At 39.4% G+C, this 24,879-nt stretch overlaps 1 protein-coding gene across 3 annotated transcripts in view; it reads left to right on the top strand.

Moving 5' to 3' along the window:
• AFF2 (ALF transcription elongation factor 2) overlaps positions 1-24,879 on the top strand; it is a 563,946-nt gene that overhangs the window by 479,342 nt on the left and 59,725 nt on the right. The window lies entirely within an intron of this gene.

Raw genomic sequence — 24,879 nt, forward strand, 5'->3', positions numbered from 1 at the left:
TTTGAAGAACGCCAGTCAATTTGCCTCAGTTCCCTCCTGTATCAACTTAAAGAGAAAACTTTCTGAAATCTAAGGTTCTGAGCAGCTCTAATTCTGTCTCCTGTCTGATCTACCATTTTTTTTAAAATTTAATTTTATTAGTGAAACACCATGAGGTACAGTTGTAGACTTCCAAGTTGTTGTGCTTGGGTTTCAGTTATACAATAATTGAGCACCCATCCCACCACCAGTGCCCATTCTCCATCCCCACCAATCCCAGTATTCCTCCCACCCCCTATCCCCCATCCCACCCTGCCTCTGTGGCAGGGCACTCCCTTTTGTTCTATCTCTCCTTTTGGGTGCTGTGGTCTGCAGAAGAGACATTAGGTGGCAATCATGTTCAGTCCATAGACTTCTTTCAGCAGGCACCTCCCATCCTGGGCAGATCTTCCCAGCACCCTTTATCTGTTGCTCCCTTTTCTATCTGAGCTGCCTTTACCACTAGAGTGTGCGGCTGGCCTCTAAGCCATGGAGTGAACAACCTGGCATTTATCACAGCTGTTCTTGGGTGTTAGTCTCTTATTTTGTTACTTTATGTTCCCCAGATGAATGCAATCTTTCTATGTCTGTCCCTCTCTTTCTGACTCATTTCGCTTAGCATATTTTCCATGTAGTACCACTTGTATGTAAATTTCATGACTTCATTTTTCCTAACTGCTACATAGTACTCCATTGTTGATCTACCAATTTTTGTGGCTAATTTGTAGCTTCCTATTTGTAACAGCCTTTACGGATCTATTTGAGAATCTCTTATTACTCTTCCCATTATTTTATCCCTAATTTTAAAGTTACATGGTAAGTATAAACAGTTGCATCTATGATTAGAAAAATAACTAAAACTTGAGAAAAGAATAAAAGGCCTTTCTCTCTCTCTCTTTGTAGAGAAAAGAATAAGAACTGTTTAACCAATTTATAGTAAACGCCAGTACCAAGCATAGGGTAGGCATGTAATGTAGTAGGTGAATGAATGCAAGAAGTCATAACAGCATTTCAAGTGTCAGAAGGCATTGCCTCCTAGGTTATCTCCAGAACAAAATGCTGTCTTCTTCCATTGGCTTTAGGATACCTGGTCTTGTCCCATCACAAGGCTCATCATTTACCTAGAGTAGTGAAAACTTTTGGCACTATTGCCTGCATTCAGAACCAAATTCGTTCCCTTCCCTACTGGATAGCTATAGTCAAAATTGCTTCACCTCTTATTTTTTTTTCTTCCTTTCTTCATCTGTAAAATGGGAATAATGGCAGAACCTGCTTCTCCGAGCTGTAATAGACATGAAATGAGCTCTTATGCATGAGACACATGAAATAGTGGGTGTATATGCATGCTTGCTGTGATGTCTCTCTCCATAATGGAGAACTGCCAGTTGGTTTAAGTGAAAAGAGCCTGGTATCAGGAAACCTGGACCTGGATTCTGGCTAGCTATGTGGATTTTAACAATTCCCTTAGCATTCCTTAGCCTTCCCTATTTTGAATATGTGTTAATGCCTCCTCTAATGTGCATTACATTCCCTGGCATATGGTAAGTGCTGGAGAAACATCTGTAAAGTCAGTTGGAAGTGGGTTCTTAGAGCAATTGCCACAGAAGCATGACATAAGTGGATCACACCATCATAGTATTTTTCTTAGCCTGCTTGCAGCTACTACTACTCACAAACTCTGCGTTATGTAAAGAGCATGTCCAGGGTGGGGAAGCATCAAGGCTTTGCTGGAAATTCCATTTGAACTTTCTATGTCATAAAAGAAAATAGCAAAGTATGTGTTATTGCCCCTTGCCAAAAGCAGTCTAGCCACATGAAAGCCTGACAATGCTCTTCACTCAGTCCCTTCAAGATGAAAAGGGTAAGTGGGCATTCTCCCACTTTGCTTCCCACTAGATGTATGAACTCCTTACTCTGCTATAATTCATGAGGGAGAGCCCTTCCAGTCTCATCACCCTTTCTGTGCAAAGCAGAAAGGGAAGCCATTAAAGTTCATTTGACTCATTTTGTTGAGTATCTATGGGGAAATCAGTTTCATTGCAGAGCGGAGAGGGAAGTAGCCATGAATTCCATCGTTTCTAAATGAAGACACAGCATATGGAGAATATGGGGTGGAATTTATAGCTTCGTAATTATGGAGAAGTGGTGGAGTCTGTCCTGTTGGTGTTTGCAGCCATCCACTGCTTCCCACATCAAAGCTTTGCCAAATTGCAGACCTCCTTGCTATGTTCACAGCAATTGAACCTTCAGTACAGCTTCTACCCATAGCCATTGATTTTTCTTGCTTGGATGAAAGCTTATTGGTGAATCTGTTTGGACAACTTCTTAGAATAAACGTTTCCATGTCACAAAGAAAGGGCAGCTTATTAACTCTCCCTAGATGCTCTAATTGAAAAGTGTCCACAGCATTAAGGTGGTGCTATCTTCACAGCGCTTTTTCTTCACAGATAATTTAAGTTTCCCTAGCCCCAAAGCCTCATTTTTCGCTAGTGATTTTGTTTGAAGTTTTCTTTCTCTCTCTTTTTAAAAATAAATTCTAATCGTTGGTTTACCTTTCATTGCCAGTTTGAGTAATGTTGGAATTTTTTATGGTGTACTTGATAGTTGCACCTTTCAATTTACCTAGAGGACAAATAGACCCTGGAAGAGGGAGACTTGGGACTTTGAACAAAGACACTTATCAATAACTCTTAAGGATATGACGACAGAGAGAGAGAGAGAGAGAGAGAGAGAGAGAGAGAGAAATGGCTGAGGAAGGGTTCAAGGAAAAGTATGGCTTGACAAAAACCTTGCAGAGCCAGACCAACAAATTGAAATATTTTCCCATTTAAATACTGAATGCTTAACTAATACTTTAATACCATAAGTCATTCTTTTATCTCTATTTTGTCCTCCTGGCTTCTTTTACTATTTTCCTTACTTTTCTACCTTATGCTTATCTTCCTCCCTTTTACCACTTCCTCTCTTTCCTTTCCTTTTTCTCAGTCTTACCTTCAGCCTCCTTTCATTACACTGTCATCTGTCAAACAAAAAGAAAGCTGACTGGAGTCTAGACTGGGTGTAAGGGTCTCCAAATAGTCTCTTGCATTTTGGTAGCTATTTTGGGCACTAAAAAGGCAATTCAATGACAGGCAAGGAGATGCCTTGCTTTATGCAGTCCAAGCCAGAGGTTAATTTCTTTTGTGGGAGGTCATGGAAAATGTTTATAACGAAAGTACTATTCTGATTCCTACTTTAGTAGACCTAACAAATGGCTTTTAGCATTTTATGTATTTGTTGTCAAGTTGCACTTCCTTTCAACATACAAGTGTCAGAGAAAGAATTACTAAGTAAATAAAATAGTCATTTTTCAGATGGTTTTTCCATGTGGCGAGTTTATGAAATGAATGTAGAGATGATTAGAATTTTTCCTTATTCAAGAAGATGCAAATGGTACCCAACATCTCTTCATTGGAAGCTTTGGCTCTGCTTTTCCTAAGTTTCCAGGTCTGTTCATATATAATAGTGTATCTTAAATATAAAGCTATCATCGGGATTAGAAAATCAATACCATAAGAGTGTGAAATGGTCTCCAGAACTCTCCACAAGGGCATTTCACAGTAAAAGCAATTGAAAAAGAAGCTACAATGGAATATCTTATGAGATAGCCATTTAGATCACAAAAGGGCCATAAAAGTCACAAGCAGTTTGTGTGAAGCAAGGTTCATAATATAACCATACAGGACTTGCCGGGAAGAAAGAGGAAAATTGCAAACCAATTTGTGGTTATAGCTTTTTCTGCCAATTCTATTGGGATTTAAAACTTGTAAAAGGTAGAAACTTCTGCCAGCCTACATTATGTAGAGAGAGTGTGATAACTATAATCATAGCAGCCAAACAAGCACCAATTATTTGAAGCCAGTAACGTATTAACTTCAAAGCAATTAGTGCTTCTTAGATTTATTTAGCCATGAAATGGGAAGGAGCCACCCATTTGTCAGTAATGACCTTGGGAGTTGTCCTAGGATGTTTCGTTTACAACTTTCAAACACAGTTTGGCAGATGATGGTTGAATAAGGAAATGATTCGATGGAAGAGTAGCCTGCTTGGGAAACTCACTCAAATTTCAAGAGTCCAAGATGGCGTGGCAGAGACAGGGTCTATCTGATATTTGAGACTCTCAGATGACCTACCTTGTCATTGTTCTGAGTTCTGCAGTCCCGTCTGAAAGCAATCAGAGAAATAATTGATCTCTCTATTGAGTCCATGCTGAAAAACACACATTCATCATGCATCATCTCTCATCAGTTCAGTAACTTTTTGTAGAAGAGCATCATGCCTTTATTTTATGTATTTATTTCTTCTTTTCTATGTTTGAGGACACTGAGGTTTAGAAAGGTTAATTAGTAATAATTGGAAATCCAGGGTTGCATGGTTTTCTGACCTGAGATCTTGCCAGGACACCTGGGTCCTCTGCCACTTGTCAAATCACTTGATGGCTAATGCCATGCATCATCCACACCTTTCTACCTGACTCACTCTTACTATAATGTGATTGAGAATTAAGTTTCAAGTTCTCCCAGACTCGAGCTGACATCTCCTGGTTGTGTACTGTGCTGTATTTGTTGCACCAGCTCTAAATTAATCTCTCCAAACCATACGAAAACTAATTAGATTTCAATTGCAACTCTTTTTAGCACGAATCTTTATGATTCACTGTTGATTACAAGCTAATGCACAGCCAATCTACCCAGGTCTTTATTTCTATCTGAGCAATAAAGTAGTATCTGGTTTCCCTTCAGTTAACATTTCTCTTTAAAGAGAAGCACTCCATTAATGAAGATGCATGAAATAAAATTCCATCTCTGCTTTACTCAATCTGATTTCTTCAAACAAGTGAAAAGTAATACTGCCTCTTTTAATGTCATTATAAAACCCGGCTTCTCATAATTATCTTTAGGTTGTAGTGTAGCCTAGGCAAGAGATCTAGTTGTGTTTTCTGCTCTTTCTCACCACTCCTGATTCACAGAAATCCTTTCTCCATATGGAAATACGGGATCCACAGTCCGTCTCAAGTATAAAGTAGCCTTTCAAAGCCCAGATAGAAAGGCCTTTTTCTGTGTTTTGCAGAATCCCCAGTCATTCCCAATTTCCAATCCTGAAAACTCTCTGCAGATGACTCACTAGTCATCTTCACTCAGCAGGAGGTCAGATCAGAATCTAGAGCTCCGTGGATGTGATTCCCCTTTCCTTGTCTACCGATAAAAGATGAAAATAATAGACTGTTAGGCAGTCTGGAAGAGTTCTGATAGTTCTTTTCCCAGGGCTTACATGCAGTTTCTGAGCAACCCTACAAAATGAATCAATCCCAAGTTCATGGAAGTAGATGTACACCTACTTCCTGGAACACTTAAAGGCATAAAGTCAGCACACCTTTCTCAAGTGTGGCACATCACATCATGGTTTCAAACATAAATAGGACATAAGAAGTCGTGTGCCACACCTGGCCATGCTGATTCCACTGCTTACAAGTTTAGTGGCCTTGAACTAGTGATCTCCAATGGCACCGATTTCTTTATGGGGATGGAAATCTCTGCAGTGGCTTTCTCACATGGTGACTTCGAGGAACAAGAGAGAAGTTTCGTTGGCCAAATAATGTATAAACAATGAGAAGGAACAAATATGAGTTTATCTAACCATACGTTAGCTGAAAGGGTGGATAAAAAAAATCAGGCCCATTATGCACGTTCACAGATGTTAGAGCATATCTTGAACCACATCGGAACTCTTAACAAAAGAGGAACAAAAGCAAAAGAGGAGTTGCTAGTGGGAGTTGGAATTAGGCAGGGCGCTGGTCATTTCCCACTGGAATGGAACAAAACAAACAAGCAAACAAACACTGTCCTGCCGTTGTTATTGATTTGCTCGAGCAGGCCCAGTCACGTATCCATTTTGAGACTTGTTGTTACTGTGTTCGGCATATCGAGTATGTCATCACAGGGAACTTACCAGGCTTTGCCACACGGGCAAGATACTCTCGTTAGCTTGCCGGGCTCTCCAAGAGGGGCAGAGGAATCAAACCCAGCTCTCTCAGCTGCGCACAAGGCAAACACCATACCGCTGTGCTATAACAATGCTGAGAATTAAAGGAGCACTCTGTGACCCCCCCCCAAGGCAGCCAGGATCATTCCTTCCCTGCTTTAGAAACTGGTTCACCTTAAATAGCCGGGGCCAACTAGAAGCAGTGCCTTGCCTACTACTTAGCTTGTTTTGAAACTCACCAAGTCTTCCAATGCTGCATCCTCCATCCTCATTCATCACTGACATTATAACCTTCGAATTGCAATTGCATTGGTCCCTAACCTCGTACATATATCAAAAATAAAGCAAGGACTCTTTGAGGTCTCTGGCTCTTGGAAATGGTAAAATGTCTATCATCTCTCTAATCACTTACCTGCAGTTGATAAGATTTAAATAACACAGTGCCCTTAGTCCCAAGGCCACTAAGGAAGTGCTATTTCAATAGCTGCTGCTGCCTCACTTCAGATAGAAGGTCTTGGGAGGAGTGATGTTTTCTCAAGCTGCAAATGCCTCTGAGTAATGGGTTGCATTCATGTCATCAAGCTCTGAATACATTTCACAAATGGTTATGCTAAGATTGAGCATTTAACAATTTACATGCAAGCCATGTTTGGGATTTTGCATTCTCAGCACTGAATTATTATAGTGTGTTGATATTTTAAATAATATTTCTGCTTCTTAGTGCAAAATGAAATAATGTGAAGGTTATAATGGCTATTAGAACCCATTTATCAGAGTGGTACAGGTAGAAATAGTATTCAATTAATTGATCACCTTAGACATTATATAAATACAAATCACACCAGGCTAGCATCTTCTAATTTGCATGTCCCTGAGCCAGTTTTATCATCTGTAATGAACTAGTATTATTGAAATAATGTGTTAACGTGATTCAGATTAACAAAGGTAAAATATCATGTTTTCCTTATTGATTGTTAATTAGATGAAGGCTAAAATGCATGTTTTTCTTCCTGCTCCAAGTACTGTATAACTCTTGGACTGTGAAAGGCAGGTTCTGGAAAAGTGCTTTAGGAAGTAGAGCACTTGATTGACTAAGCACTGGAGGGCTAGCTCAGAACTCCATTATGGACAGGATCCACTCCAGAAGAAGAGGAGTGGGGATTAGAATCTAGCTAACCTTAAACCAAATCATTTCTGGTACTCATAAGCTCTTTTTTGTGGAACTGGCACTTCATGTCTCTCTTCTGTGGATCTGGTGTTGCTACTGTTGATAGCAGAAAGCATGATGTAGACCAATGTCAACCTCCACTTAATAAGTTTGTAGTAGACTCAACAAAGAGTCAAAAGAGAAGCCTTCGCCCACCAAATCCGCCCTCTGACTCAGCAGGTACCTCTCTTTTCTAGACTTCGTTATTTTTGTTTGCTTTTTGTGTAGTTTTTGCTTTCTAGTGAGGAGAGATGAAGCATTCTCCAATTTCATGGTTCTTAAATTCTCTGCGGAATGCGTTGGGTTTAGATTTGTTTCTGAAGATGAATTCTATGGGAATGAAGGGTCCACTTGCTTCAAGATTGGAGAATACCTCAAGCACACAACCTCCCAAGAATTTTCCAGATTTACGTGATGAAGGTGTAGTCTAGGCTTCTTGGGGCCTCACTGTACACCGCTGGCTGCTCCACGAGCACTCATCTTCAAGCATAGAAGAAATGAGCTGCATGTGGATGTCTATCCCTCTCTTTGTTGTTCTCTTCTCGATTGTATGAAGAGCTCTAAAGACAGGCATACCTGGATTTTCTGCTAGCTCTTCTAATTATTAGCTACGTGATTTTGTACAAGTACTCTTAAGCTGCCTGAGCCTCGATGTGTAGAAACCTGGATCCAGTAAATTCTCTACAGAGCCTTTTCTCCCCACCTCCAACATCAAACTCAGATCCCTCCAATTGGATGTATCTGGGTTCCAGAAGTGTTTTATCATTTCAGAAAATTACTGTGAGCATTAAGATAACATGACAATTATGGTCATGCATCACTTAGCAACAAAATGCTTTTTGAAAAATGTTTCATCAGGCAATTCTGTCACCTGAGCACATCATAGAATATAATTATACACGCATAAAAGGTACAGACCAGTGTTTTTCAGCATTTTTCTGACAAAGACCACCTTCCAATCTTGTTTCCTCCTGGTATCCCTCAAATAATAGAGGTTGACCCCCTAGTGTAACATTATAAACCCCATTTATTTCATTTTTCACCAGTATATCTCTTTTGGAATATCATTTGGGAATCACTGGATATGCAATCATATGTCTCCTCATTAAGAAATGCTATTTTTATAGGTCATATAGGCTATCGTACATCTAGGATTCATGGAATAACCTATCGGCATCACTGGTGTATATGTGGTCCATCACTTACTAAAACATAGATATGCAATACACAAAGCTGCTGGCACAAAGTAGCTCCTCAATAAACAGACACTTTTATTCCTCTAGCATCTTATCAATCACTGTCTTTATTAGCCATTGGATCTGTTAAATTTACCTGATCCACAAAACACACACTTTGACATTTATTCATGCATTAAATACTTATAAAACACCTACTAGATGCCAGAAACCACTGTTGATACTAAATATATAGTAGGGAGCAAAACATTTCAAAGTAAGCCCTTCACAAATGGAGTTCTTATTTTATTTGGTAGAGGAAGACCATAAATGACAAAATGTATAATTATAAAATATCCATGGAGGGGGCCTGGTAATATTACAGCAGATAGGACACTTACTCTGCATGAAGCCAATCTGGTTTTGATCCTCCAACATCCCATATGGTCCTCTGAGCACTGCCAGGAGTGATTCCTGAGTGCAGAGCCAAGCGTAATCCCTGAGCATTGCTGAGTGTGTGCCACCAATTAATTCATTCATTAATTATCCAGGGAAGTGGTGTTATAGAGAGAAACAAATCAGCAAAGAATGCTAGAGAGAGGTGGAGTGAAATTTAAAATAAGTTGCTCAGGCAAAGTCTTACTGGGAGCTGGCATCTGAGCAAAGATCTAAAATAAGTGAGAGAATTAGCCTTATAGAAATCTGGGGGATATAATTTCAGGAAGAGAAACAGCACATGCAAGGGATCTGAGGTGGGAGCATGCCTTAGAAACACTAAAGAATATTGTTCAGATAAAACTGCCTCTACATGTAAGAGTGAGAATGTTTTCAGAGAAGGTCAGAGCGTTCACTGGGAACCATTGAACAAGAGCTGGTAGGGGTAGTAGAAAAATGGTTTTGAATATAAGTGTGTTGTGAATATTTTGAACAGAGGAGAGATCTGATATGTCTTGTGTTATAATAAGAGTGCATTATGGCTAGTGAGAAATGACTGTAAAGGGTAGAGGTAGAAGCAGAGACTCTAGTAATAATACAGGTAAGATTGGCAATGGTATGGCAAAGGGCTGAGGTGGTGAGGTTGTAGTGGCTGGATGAAATAAGGGTATGTTTTAGGGCTGGAGCAATAACAGAGCAGATAGGGTGTTTGCCTTGCATGCGGCCAACCCGGGTTCGATTCTCATATGGTTCCCTGAGCACCGCCAGGAGTAATTCCTGAGTGCAGAGCCAGGAGTAACCCCTGTGCATTGCCAGGTGTGACCCAAAGAGCAAAAAAAAAAGAAAGAAAGAAAGAAAGAAAGAAAGAAAGAAAGAAAGAAAGAAAGAAAGAAGGGTATATTTTGAAAGGAAAACAAACAAAAAAATGCTGATGGGTTGATTGGAGAGGGAGATGAAAAATACACAAGTGGAGAATTATTCCAAGAATTTTAACTGAATGATTTATTTTAACTACATAATTTGTACAAGTATAACAGTCATGACAACGCTGAAACACTATGGAAATATTTTTTCTATTGTAGCTTAGATAATATTGTTATTATAACCATATTGTAGTCATAGTTAACTATTGTAGTGTTAACTTTCGTGATTGCAGTAAGTGATGAACATTTACTGCACCATCACCTAAGTGACCATCACTGACCCTGAGTCACCCCTAATCAAAATCCTCCTCCTCACTATTTTAGTAATATTCTAATGGGTCAGGAGGATGTCATCCAACAGAAGTATTGGAGGGGAACTGTTCAAACAGATAAGACATTTATCTTGGGCCAGCAGCTGTAAAATTTTGATGTACATCAGAATCACTTATAAAACTTATAAAATCCATGACCTAGGACACTAGATATATGGAGTCAGACTCTCTGCTTCAAACACACACACACACACATGATGCACACATACTGTGTTGTCACTGTTACATTTTTAGACCGTTATATTGGTCAAATATTTCATCTTTCGTGATTAGTAGTAAGCTTACAGAAGAAATAGCTGGTTGTTTGAAATATACGATCGTTTCTCTTCCTGAGTTCTTTTTACTCATCATCTATTACCTACCAAATTAAGCAAATTGACCACAGACAATCTTATCAAATTAGAGTTAGGAGCTTGATTGAGTCACTCAAAATACCGCTTGGCCTCGATTCTTCAAAACGATAATTTATAAATTCCTAAAACCTTCTGAAGATATACTATTCCATCATACTATGATTTTTTCTGGGCTGTTCTGAAATTATTAGGAGGGTATTTGCCTCTTCAAAATTGGTATTTCACAAAATCGGAAATGTGGGGCCAGAGAGAGAGAGGAATGGGTACGGCAATTGCCTTACACGCAGCCAACCTGGGTTCAAACCCCAGAACCGGAGATGGTCCCCTGAGCACTATTAGGGGTGATCTCTGAGCACAGAGCTAGAAGTAATCCTTGACCACCACCAATGTGGCCCCCAAACAAAACCAGAAAATAGGTGATAGTGATGAATATTTCAGTTACATACCTGGATTAGTCCCAAGTCACTTTGTTACAACATAATTGTAAATTATTACAGCCTTCTAAATTAGGACCCTCATTCAAATTCTTAAGAAAGTTGTCTCAAAAAAAAGTTGTCTCAGCTTCTTAAAAATTCAGTCTAAAAAGTGAGAATAGAAACACATTTACTTATAGAAGTTTGTTAACATAGGACCAACCAGGCACGCTTCATCAGCCTCATAAGTGGCAGCTGCCCTCACTGCGATTACTGCCATCATCAGCAACAAAAAACATCAACATTATGGAAATCATATGCATAATTATTAAATAGTATATTTTTTCATTTTGTCATAGATGGATGCAAATAATTTAATGAAATAATATGTTTTAAAATGTTTGCACTTGAAAATAGGAATAGAATTACCACACGACCCAGCAATACCGCTTCTTGTCATCTACCCCACCAAATACAAAAACACTATTTCAAAAGGTTTTATGTTCATCACCTCACTTAGTACAATAGCCTAGATAGGTGAAAACAATCCAAATGCCTAACTACAGATGAATGAATCAAGAATTTATGGTATAGATACACAGTGGAATATTAGGCAGCTCTAATAAACAACAAAATTATGCAATTTATAGAAACATTGATGTAACTAGAGTAAGGTCAGTCAAAAGGAAAGGGACATAATTTCCTTATCCAGCTTTCTGTTCTTGGGAATTTTCATAATTTCCATATTCTGGCTATTATGAATAGTACTCCAATGAATATATAAGTGCCAATGGCTTTTCTGAATTGTGTTTTGTGTCCCCTAGGGTATATTCCCAGAGTAGTATTGATGGGTAATATGGAAGTTCAATTTCTAGTTTTTTGAGGAATTCCCATATTGTTTTACAAAAAAGAAACTATGGTACATCTATTACAATGGAATCCTATGCAGTTTTAGAGATGAAGTCATAAACTTTGCTCATGCACCAATGGACATGGAAATTACCTTGCTGAGTGAAATGACTCAGAGGTAGAGGGACAGCGATAGAATTAGTGCACTCATTTGCAATCATTAATTTATAATTTACATAAAAAACATAGTATGACTCTAATCCCCAAAGACAGTAGAATAAAGGGCTAGGAGGAGTGGTCCATGGTTGAAACTTGCCACAAGTGGGGGCAGTTAGGACAGAGAAGAGACCACTATGACCATGATAGTTGGAAATGATCATCCTGGACATGAACTGAGCGCTGGAAAGAAGTAAAATGATATTCATGATAACCTTTCAGTACCTTTATTGCAAACCACAATTCCTAGAAGGAGCGGAGGGAGCAGGGGAAGTGCCTTGGCATAGATGCAGACTGGCGGGGATGGCAGAGGGGAATTAGGGACATTGGTGGTGTGAAATGTGCACTGGTGAGGGTTGGGTGTTGGAATACTGTGTGACTGAAAGAAACCCAGTCATCAACAACTTTGTATCTGTGCATTTCATGGTGATTCAATTAAAAGCGGGGTATGGCAGATACAAAATGATCTCTCTCGTATGTGGGAATTACAGATACACAGCAAGTTCCAAAGGCAACATTGTGGGAAAAATGATCCACATAGTGTGGGGTGTGGGGGGCATTGATGTCCTTGGGAAAAGGAGGTGAGTACACTGTTGATGGGTGCAATGTGCATGAGAAATCATTATTAACATTATTGTAAGCAACAAAATCTCAATCAATAATTGTTTTACTATTTTGTGCTTTTTTTCCAATAATCTATATAATAATAAAAAAAATGGATGGGTGAATGACTGAAACTGAACAGAGCTTTTCAGTGTGTTTTCACAAAAAACACACACACACACACAGAAAAACAACCCAAAGTGAAACTTTTTTATTCTAGTCACTAACCAGCTGCATAGCCTTAGATAAGTCATAGCATATACTAAGAAGTTCATAAAACCCAACGTTTTATTATTTGTTTTTGGATCAAGCAGTAAACAAACTTATTGGGGAGAGGAATTGAATGTATCTTGAAATTTAATTTCTATGGAGTTTATGAGTTCTATATTGTTGTGGTAGTAACAGCAAGTTTACATTTTCTTTTTCTTTTTTGCTTTTTGGGTCACACCTGGCAATGTGCAGGGATTACTCCTGGCTCTGCACCCAGGAACCACTCCTGGCGGTGCTCAGGGGACCATATAGGATGGTGGGAATCAAACCCAGGTTGGCCGCGTGCAAGGCAAACGCCCTACCCGCTGTGCTATTGCTTCAGCCCAAGTTTACGTTTTCTTGTTTAAATCTATATAGATTAGGGGGAAAAAAACAAAATAAATCTATAGAGATTAGGGATCTCCATGATTTTAATACAATCCAAAGTCCAAAGTGCATATTTCTACCATTTTCTAGTCCAGGCCCTGATGTCCAGGAGGAATCGTGTTTTCCTCTGCTTTCCTACACAATTTAATACCACATTGGCATTTCCTGGGAATCTCATTGGAAGACCACCCCACAATCCTTTGATGTTTTTCTCAGGTGAAATAGCCCCCTCCCCTTCACAGAAAATGAGATGAGGGCTTCGAATAAGTGCAAATCCCTTGCTCTGTCCCTGCCAGGTAAATTAGAAGCTTGCCTGTAATTTGAGTGTTTTGTAATAATTGCCATGTTTTCAATAAGAATGATAAAAAAAAGGCAGATATCAAGGCAAATATCAAGGCGTCTGGCTGACAAAAGCATATTTCAGAGAGAAATGTGAAAATAGCAACTTACTTCAGCAATAAAGAGAGTATATTTTATACCCCTTTTTTCATTTTGTAAGATCATGAATTTCTAGTAAATGACATCCCAGAAGATATTTATCAAAGCAGGAAATCTGTGAAAAGGAACACCTCACACTTGCTTTAATATTTTGCCTTTTCTTTTGACATTTTCTTGCCTTGAGATCTAATTCCATTAAATATGTACATTTTTTTGGCTGGAAGTCTTCATGTATCTTTCAGATAAATCTTAAAAGTACATAAGGTCTTTAGGGCAGCTTTTTTTAAGTGCAAATGAGACACAGTAGAATATTGTCTGTGAGGGTTTCCAAATTATTTCTCTTCCAGCAGAACTTTACCTTGTACTTTCTGTGATAATGATAAGGAGAAAGGTAAGATTCTAGTGCTTACTGAGCACTGTCCAGTCACATTAGTCAGAGTTAACACCTGACATGTAGGAACATACTTTTGGCTGATCAATACTTTGACTTTATTAAGCATTTTCATAACCGTCACTGCCCGATGGAAAAGGTAAACAATGTATAACAGCATCAAGTATGCAGTGCACTGAGAATATTTCATTATGCAATTCCTAATGGACATGGATTGACTACTCTGCCTCACCTTCAAATATCTTGAGGACCTTGACATGTGTTTTACAGATGGAAAGAAATAGATTCTGTGTTCTACAAACAGTGGCTGAATGGAAATGTCTTCTGGTAGAGTTCTCACACCCACAACCTTGCATCCATAATTCCTTTGCATTTTCCTTTCCATTCTCAACAATTCCCTGCATTCACATGAAATAACATATGTACCATAAGGATTCCTAAACTCAGGATAACTACTCATTTAAGGGCAGGAGTTGGGATTGCAGCCAGAGGGACCCAGAATTGGAGGTGAAGATAGAAGTTCATTGGATTTGTTTTTCTCCTATGCAACAGAACTACTGCTTTATTACAGCATATTCTCTGGGCATTCTCTTTACAGCAGGTAAGACCAGTAAAGCCACAGAAAATGCAGACATTGAATAATTTAACTTAGTTAGAGCACTTAGATGCTATTTCAGGACTAGAACATTCACGCGATGTTTCTCAGAAGCTCAGAACAAAATTGAAGGCTTCAGCCTTGGGTGGCAGTCAGCTAAGCTTATGGCTGCTAGCCAGGCTTGTAGCCCCATGGAGTCGGAGAGGAAACCACCTTGAAGAGTAGTTTCTCTGTTGCATTCTAACAGCAGGAAAAATGATTATAAAGTCCCCTGCCTTCAGGTGACCTGTCTGAAGACATTAGGACTGAGAGCAGATCTTTTAATGTTCTGGGCACATATACAGGCACTGTAATTGCATGAGGTGATAGATGTTGACTGACCTTATTAACAGGCTAACCTTATTAACCAACCATATTAATGTGCTAATTTCGTAATTTATACATACATCAAATAAGCATGTTGTGCATCTTCAACTCAACTAATGTTTTCTGCCTGCACTGATAAAGCTGGGTAGAAGGACAATGAGACAGACATTTAGAAAAACAAATATGGGGGCCGGAGAGATAGCACAGTGGGTAGGGCATTTGCCTTGCACGCAGCTGACCCGGGTTTGATTCCTAGCATCCCATATGGTCCCCTGAGCACCGCCAGGAGTAACTCCTGAGTGCAGAGCCAGGAGTAACCCCTGTGCATCACCAGGTGCAACCCAAAAAGCAAAAAAAAGAAAAAAGAAAAAAAAGAAAAACAAATATGGGCACTGGCAGGAGACGAAGACCAAAAAGGGGCTGAAAGAGAGCCCAGTGAGGAAACCACTGGCCTTGCACTTACCCTTTCTGAGGTGGCTCCATTGCACCACACCTGGTCCCCCGAATCCCACCTGGAGTGATCCCTGAGTGCAGAGCCAGGAATAAACCCCGAGTACCACTGAGTGTGGCTCAGAAACAAAAAGAAAAAAGAGAAAAAGGTGTCCTGGGGTGAGTGGGGGTCGGGGAGCTCTCTCAGTCCAAAATGCAAATAGAGAAATAAAGCCTCCATCCACTCATTCCAGTCCTCCTTCGACAACTGGTTTGTCAACGACCACTTTACCTGTGAAAGGCAGCTTCTTTTCCTTCTACCCGTGTCTTATACCTCCATATCCTATTTCCTCCCTCCTCTACCCTGTCGTTGAATGATTGCAGTCGCCTAGACATAACTGATATATTTTTTTTTCTATTTTGGAAGGCGAGGGTATTTTAAAGTTCCTACTTGGTGAAGGAGGTGGTCGGAATGAACAGAGAGCACAAAATCTGTTGCTTTTGCAAAATTGTCATCGAAAGGATAGCCAGAACATAAATGATACTGTTTTGGCTTCAAAAGGGTAAGCAGGTGTCTTCGAAGTCCCAAATGAGCTGTGTACAAGCTTGTACAAACAAGCACAGAATCAGGCCTGTTTGTTATTCATACAAACAGAGTTGAAACCATCTGAATTCCACAGTTCCCAGAATTCAGATGGTGCACAATGCTCCATAATGAGCAGCACCTGTGCTTACCTCAATTACCAGACAGTTCTGAACAACGGCAGAAAGGGCTTCCTAGAATTTTTTTCAATAATAGATTTAGTTATGTCTTTCATAATTGGATTCAAAAGCTCAAAATTTCATTTTGCAACTTGTTCATAAAATTTGTATGAAAAAGTCTGGCATTTATTCAAAAGAAATAGTCTATGAAGGAAAAATTGCAAAACAGCCAACCGCTGGTAACTAAGCAGCCAAATTATAGTCCAGGCACTTGGCAAATACACCATCTTTTTATTATTTCAGTAATTGAATTTCTGTTAAAGCGTGGAGCATAATTTAACATGAGGAATTTATTTATAATACAATAGTGTTTCCGTAATAAATGCATTATTATTGTCACTTGTAATGGAGTCTTATGTATTCCCTCGGAGACTGTGTGGCAGACTTGGAGACAGCCACTGCACCAGTGTTGTCTGTAGACAATTGAATTAATTGGAGACAGGGTCATTAACTCGACCTGAATACCTCTGATTGCTTCTGTAAATAAGGTTAGAGAGCAAATGGCTAATCTTCGTTGTCATTATAGATTCCTTTTACATTTTCACACTGCCTGGTATATTAAGATCATTTTGCTAAGCAGCTTTGCAGACTCTCCTCATATTTACAGTATTGTCTAGTGTGGCACATAACCATAATTGTTGCAGACTTATATTACATTCTCCATATCTTTATAAAACACGATACTAGAAAAGAACCTATGTCGAATCACAACTCATAAAAACCATCAGACCAATAAATGAATAGACCACAGTGTATAAACCATCACATTAAAGGAAAGGAAAGTCTCACGGAGCAAAAGTTGATCTCCTCTTGCAGATCCATGTACAATTTGGAAACACAATTAACACAAGATGGGTTCCCAGAGATGCAATCTCTCAAGAAAGGAATCAGCAAGGGAGGCATTGATTAAAATCTCTTTATGTTTCAGTTGATGCCGTGCCCTATCTTGGCCTTCTATGGTAACATTAATAACATGCAAATTATAGAAGATTGCCGTGCTCATTCTAGAAAGGAGTTAACTAAGAACTATTTGAAATATGGATATTAAAAACCTTTAAATAGTTCACTTACTAATTTTTCAAAGCATTATCCTGTTATAAACAGGATATTTAGAGAAGATTTGGAAAGAAAACATTCTCCCATTATAATGATCAAAACCATTCAAAATGAATATGTACTACAAATATCTCTAAAATGTACTTTCATCAGTCATCTTATAATAAAATTTAGAAGTAAGGAATGATTAGAAGTATACAGCATTTTGTTGAATGTGACATTTATAACCAAGATACTCAAACAAGATAGATGAATGAGGAGGAGAGAGAAGAAGGAGAGAAAACAGAGAAAAGTAATCTTATGTTTTGTTATTTTTTGATAAGATAAACTATTACTGAACATGTTAAAGATCATCTATGCGAGATCTGTACTAGCTCATATATACTACTGGAAGATAAACTAGTTGATATTTATGGGATAGAAGCAATAGGGTATATAAATAATACCCCAACAATAACATATAAATTATACCCCTATATCTCCTTATAAACCATAAGCTACAAATTTAATAATTTGTACTGTCCTATGCCAAATGGACACCTATCAGTTTCTCCAGCATTGAGGTGTGAATGGCTTATAAAAATGTATATATTTAAGGTGGCCCTCCCGTTGATCATCGATTTGCTCGAGCGGGCCCAGTAACCTCTCCATTGGAGACTTTGTTGTTACTGTGTTTGGCATATCGAATACGTCATGGGGAGCTTGCCAGGCTCTGCCGTGCGGGCGAGATACTCTTGGTGGCTTGCCGGGCTCTCCGAGAGGGGCGGAGGAATCGAACTCGGGTCGGCCATGTTGGCTGCGTGCAAGGCAAATGCCCTACTGCTGTGCTATCGCTCCAGCCATATTTATGCTAGACTAGCTTCAGAGGCATTACCCAGGTAGATTAGTATACCATATTTAAGGTATGTAATGTTATATTTTGAGATACATAAAAATTGCAAAATGATTATAGCCAAGTCAATACAGTCATTACCTCACACAATTACCCTTCTTCCATGATGGAAATGGATGTGGCTGTCTTAGAAAATTCCAAGTGTATGATATACATTATTACTAACTGCATGCTATCATGCTCTGCATTAGATCTCTAGAACTGAATCATCTTAGAACTGAAAGTTTGTAACTTTTGACCAACATCTCTCCTTCCCTCCCTCCTCCTTGCACTTCCCAGTCCCTTAGTAATCACCATTAGGCTCTCTGTTTCTGTGAAATGGACTTTTCCTTAGATTCTACATATAAGTGGATCATATAAACTGTTCTTTGTGTCTGACTTATTTCATTTATCATCACATCCTTCAAATTCATCCATGTTGTTAAAAATGGCAACCTCCCCTTTCCCCTAAGGCTGAATAGTATTTTACTATATAAATAATGTTGTGTGTACACACTATATTATGTACTTCACTACCCATATATTGACTGGAGTGATAGCATAGTGGATAGGGCATTTGCCTTGCACACGGCCAACCCAAGTTCGATTCCTCTGCCCCTCTCGGAGAGCCTGGCAAGATACCGACCATATCCCATCCACATGGCAAAGCCTGGCAAGCTACCCATGACATATTCAATATGCCAAAAACAGTAAAAATAAGTCTCACAATGGAGACTTCACTGGTGCCCTCTTGAGTAAATCCATGAACAACAGGACAGTGCTACAGTGCTACTATCCACATACACATTTCCTCTATCCCTTTGTTGATGACAAGCAGGTTGTTTCCACATAATGGGAGCCTATAATATTTTCATGATTTTTGGCATACTTGGGGAGTTGACATTTACCTTGGCACTTTAATGAGTTGGGGTCAACATATTGAAAATAATCACATCATTACAGTTCTTTCAGATTTTTGTCTTTGTGTGTTCTTATTCATGCAATTTATATTTGCATTTATGATGAGAATTTGAGTGTTGATTTATTCTGACAGACATGAAGATACATTTGTGTGTGGTATTAAGACATGGCTAGAATCCAAATAGGGGTTAAAGTTTAACTTTATGAAATGACAAAAGCCCAACATACATGACAGAAGCCAATATTTCTGACCTTAGCCAGCTAACATCCAAATTATTTCAAATTAACATTATGTACTTCACCAGAAGGATGCTGGTCACCCGAATATTGTTTACTTCTTATTCAGTCATCTTAATTGATGCTTAATTATTTTACTTATGTTGGTGTTAGTCATTTTGGATTTGGGCCCCTAAATTTATATGTACTCATATGTACATTCATTTCGCCCGCACGGCAGAGCCTGGCAAGCTCCCCGTGACGTATTCGATATGCCAAACACAGTAACAACAAAGTCTCCAATGGAGACGTTACTGGGCCCGCTCGAGCAAATCGATGATCAATGGTAGGGCCTTTGCCTTTGCCTTTGCCTATACATTCACTCACAAGCATTCGTTGGCAGAGGCACTTACATACACACAGCTTCCCTCATTCAAATATCTTGAATATAGGAACAGTTGTATGAAATTCATATTGAATGTAATTATAGCCCAAGCAAATATTTTAGAATAGAATCTTTTCCTGGAAACTCTCTGCCCCACATGTTTTTGCCCGAGTTTCCAAATGGTATACTAATCTACCTGGGTAATGCCTCTGAAGCTAGTCTAGCAGAGAGCAGGCTCCTGGAAAGTTGGATTCCGAGAAATCAAGAGCATCAGACTAGAGAGTCAAATCTAACTAAAAATGTTTTTGTCTTATATGGTTTGCAACTGCTCATGTTTTTCATGTTTTGGACATTTTATTCACACACATACTGGCAAGTTGAGCATGCCTTATCTTCACTCTAATCATTAAGACACAAATTAGTGTGGATTTACTGATGGTACCTTGTATTTTGATTTGCTGTTGACACAACTCTCAAGGCATACAGACTACCATGTTTACTTATGGCTACAAGAATAATTTGCTTAACTTTAGTAAGTATCTTAATTGCTCTTGAAATCACTTTTTTTTCTAAATTTTAATTTATTGGATTTGCTACATTTCCCAAACTCCTCTGCATGACAGCTTTCACCTAATGACAAAACCAAACACCTCAATCCTTGTGACAACTGGCCTATAAGCCATCATTATTTATCCTGCTAGCTCTTGAAGAGATGCCTGAGTTTTTTTCCATTTCTTTCTAGGTCAGCTTTTACATAGCTCTCCATTCGTTTGGCACACAGGACTGCCATTTCCGGTGTTGTTAATCTAGATTCAGATGTAAGCATTCTATTCCACATGCAGAAATAAAACTGTTGTTCTTAGTTATGCTGTTGCTGGTGGCCATGATGAAACTTTTTATCTTGACATCAGAAATAAGTGAGGCTGAAGATCACACAAGCTGTCCAGGCTCAGGGAATGTATGGTCTCTGCTCCTGTTCTCTTTGGTCTTGACCTCATTTAATGAGCATTGAAGAGAGGGGTGAGTGTTAGCTGGAAGGCAAGATTTTTCAGGTAGATAGCATTACTACATTCAAGATCCAGTATTTCCTTTGCTGTCATTCAAAATAACAGGCATAGAAAATTCTGTTTAAAATAGCAGGGCTTTTTGACTTAGGATAGCTTCTGTGTAGAAGATTTAAGATGTCAGTTTTAAACATGACGTTGATGATCTTAGGCAAAGAATGGGAGTGAATTCTTGTAGGAACTGTCTTTTTTCTGCCTGTTTATTATGGCCTTTGTGATTTATAGTAAATGCTAGGGAGTGTTTTCAGCCCATTTATCATGGGATGGGAACACCTTCTTGTTCTTAATGTGAATGTATCATAATTAGCAGTGCCTGTGGGTTAGGAGATTTAGTTTCATGGAAGTCCTTCAACCTCATATTTAATCCCAAATTGATAGAATTTTTTCTTCCTGTTCCCTTTTCCATGAGGAAATTAATTATGCCACTAGAAAAATCATCTGCTAGAAAGGAAGTTAATACAAACCACAATGTAGAATAGGCTGGTGAATGTATCAAAATAATATTGCAAGAGTAGCTCGTGTTTCACATGAATTGGAATGATGGAATTATCATTTTAATTAAAATAGAAAGGTCTGTGTGTATATATAGTTCTCATTTTCAATAAGAGCCAGGCTATTTATTTCTTATGCTCATGCATGTATGCACACTCTGTGCCCCGTTGACAGCTGTTGCTCTCATTAACAATTATATTAAAAATGTCCACAAAGTAAGTTGCCTTTGTCAGTGGAAGTGCCACTGAAGAGTATGAGGTATTGCAATGGACCAGTATCCATACAACCAGTTTAAAGGCTCCAGTACTGTCAGAATATGTGATTCTTTGTGTAATTGAGTTCATCAGACTATCTGAGTGTTGGGTAGGCTAAGACTTGAATTATATTAAGCACTAGGTGTTATACTTTATCAGGTGACCTTGTTTGTGCTGATTTTCTATTAAATTAAAGACCCTTTCCACTGTTTTTTCATACCAAGAAAATTATATATGTTATCATGCTAGTCACCCTAGGATATACAAAATGACTGTACACTCTGGCCCCTACTATTGAAGAATGTGCCACCTAATTGTGCAGGCAAAAAGGTTAACACAGTGGAATAATTCAGGAATAATTAGGTGGTAAACTCTAATGCAGTTAGTGAAAATAAATCAGATCAGGGCAGTATCCAAGTATTAAAGTCATTGGCAAAGATCTTGTGGTGTTTGGATTTGAGCTTATAAATTAAAGATTTCAACCAGCATAAAAAAGGGGAAATTGGGAAATTGTTACACCAGACAGAACAAATAGGCTAAGCAAAGGTGTGGAGACAATGTAGAAACAGGTCGGAGAGGAAAGTGACTGGTGAGTTTGGACTAGAGGGAAATACAACTGGCACTTAGAGAGCAGAGACCTAGCAAGGAGGTTGCCTTACATGCAGTCAACCCAGATTCTATCCCAACACCCTCTCTGGGCCCGTAGGCCCACTAGAAGTAATTGGTGAGCTAGGAGTAAGAAATAACATCACCAGGTATGGCCCAAACACAAAACACAAAACAACTGGTACTAAGACAGGCAGGGTGATGATGAGTATCTATGAAGATCTAGTAGAAGAGTGTATCTACAAGAAAGTCGTTTTGAACTCTGAAACCAAGAAATCTCTTGGTTCAACATATGCCACTGAGATCAACTACAAAGGCAGTCAAAGTGTTTGGACCAACAGAAAAGGGGATTAGGGAAGACTGTCAGCTTTGCAGTCAGAACCCACTGATGGCAATATAGCAAACAGTTTCAGAAGACCAGAAAATCACAAATTCCAATTACTGAACCATAGAAGTTTCTAGTTAAGGAAGTGAAGACAGCATATATTGATCCCCGACATGGTCCCACAAACATTGCCTGGAGTAATCCCTGAATATGCAATCTAGAGTAGTCCCTGAGCACCAGTGAGTGTGGCCCCCAAACCACCACCTTCCTACCCCCCCCGCCCCCAAGAAGCCAAACAACAGAAAAGTTTTCTGGTGGTGGTGAAGAAGTGTTCTGTGTCCTAATTTGAAGTTTGTGGCATGATCCCACCCAAGAGAAGCTGTCTAAGCAATTTCTGCTGCTTGTGGCTAGTGCCTTTTCCTCATGTTAGAGTTAAACATCACAACTCCTGGTTCTCCATTCGAAGGATCACTCCTGGCTTAGGGAGGTGCTTGAAAAGGAGCTTGTACTGGCCACATGGAAGGCAAGTGCCCTTCCTGCTGTACTATATCTCCAGCCAACCCTCGGCTCATTTAATTGAGATAGCATTGTTTTGTAAGAGTGCATATTTTATGTTTTAGGGATACAGTATTACCACACCACACCCACCACCAAGGTGCCAATATCCCTCTACCAGTGTCCATAGGACTTTCCTTACACTTGCCAACCCTTGGCAACCTCTATTTGGTGATTAGAGAGCCTAAGGTTTTGTTTTCATGGTCTATCATCTTGCTTCTTTGCTTTTTATAGCATCTATGGGTGAGATTATCCAGTATTTTTCTTTCTGCTCATTTGGACACTCCTCCGATTCCATCCATGCTATAGCAAAAAGTTTGATTTACATGCCAATTTTTAGATATAGGCTATTAAATGTTCATGCTTATATAATATTTCATATTTTGTTACAAAGATATATTCTGTAAGGGACAATGGTATAGCAGGTAGTGTACTTGCCTTACAGGAGACCAATCAGGGTTTGATCTCTGGCACCACATATGGGGTGAGCCTAGCCTGAGCACTGATGAGTGTGCCCCAAAAACAAGGAAGGAAGGAAGGAAGGAATGAATGAAGGAAGGAAGGAAGGAAGGAAGGAAGGAAGGAAGGAAGGAAAGAAGGAGGGAGGGAGGGAGGGAGGGAGGGAGGAGGGAGGGGGAGGGAGGGCGAGAGGGAAGGAGGGAGGGAGGGAGAGGGACGGAGGGAGGAAGTGAGAGAAAGAAAGAAAGAAAGAAAGAAAGAAAGAAAGAAAGAAAGAAAGAAAGAAAGAAAAAGAAAGTATATGTGACTAAGTTAAATGCAACAAGGTTTTCTTTACATAAAAGCTTGATGGTCTTCCGTGTTTTTGTCACCAATTTTTTCATCCTCTCTCATTTGGTCACCGATAGGAGCATTTTGGTATTAATAACAGATTTCTGTTGCCTTTTGTTATGACTTCAAAGTTGCATTTTGCAGAAAAGTCATGAATCTTTTTATTGCCTCCAGCTAGACTTGATACTTAAAGGGTCCTAGTAGCTAGAAGAGCACACACGTGTGTGCACGCACGCGCACACACACACACACACACAGACCCCTCTCTCAGCCCTCATCCACATCTATGGTTTTGACTAGGAGATCCCGGGAAGGCACCTGCTCCAGCCTCCACCCCCCCCTCCCCCAGAGCTCCTCTGGCAGGTGAGTGACAGTGACAGTGCTGGGCAATTAAGTGATTTTTGCTTAAAAGGTGTGTGGTCAGGTTGACCCAATAACTGTATCCTCTGAGGATCATAGGGGCCTAGGCAGTAGATATCTGATACATCCAAGGATCAAATGATAAATCTATAGGGAAGGTAATTGTCTGTAAATCTACAGGATCTATAGGGAAGCTTTGTTACGGCCTTCCTCCTGGGTGTCTTAAGCGCACCAGACATTTTACAGGGTGTGCCTGTATAGCTGATAAGCCTCTGGCCTTGGAAGCTATCCTGTAAATCAAGTGTCTGTGATACATCAAATAACAAAGCGAACATGACGGGTAACAGACAATACCAATGAGGAGATTGGCATTAAGAGACATCAAAGGAGAAATGTGGTCTCGGTAGAAATTGGGAGACAGATGCCCACTGCCCCGGTCCAGAGACAGGTCTGAGCATGATGGGAAAGAAGACATCCAGTGAGGAAGAAAGGCAGAGGCTTCACGGGGCCGCTCTGAGTGGCATCTCCAGCCCTTTTTGCGTCTCCAAGAAAATTGGAGGCAGCTTCTCAGTTTAAGTCACTAAGCTGAAATACACCCTACTCCACCTATGATTTGGGACGAATGTAATTCTTAATTGTAAGGTTTTGAGTGCTTCTAGTCCTCTCCATGGTTCTTGTTCCATCAAGTATTCATTCTCTACTTTGGTGTTCTATCAGGGTTCAAAGAAGTTTGCTTTAACATCCCTGGTATTCACTTTTTTAAAATGAAGTTTCAGGGACTGGAATGATAGTACATCAGGTTGGGCGTTTTTCTTGCATGTGG

This window comes from Sorex fumeus, unplaced genomic scaffold (assembly GCF_029834395.1).
Source record: "Sorex fumeus unplaced genomic scaffold, SorFum_2.1 ptg000075l, whole genome shotgun sequence".
Classification (NCBI taxonomy): Eukaryota; Metazoa; Chordata; class Mammalia; order Eulipotyphla; family Soricidae; genus Sorex; species Sorex fumeus.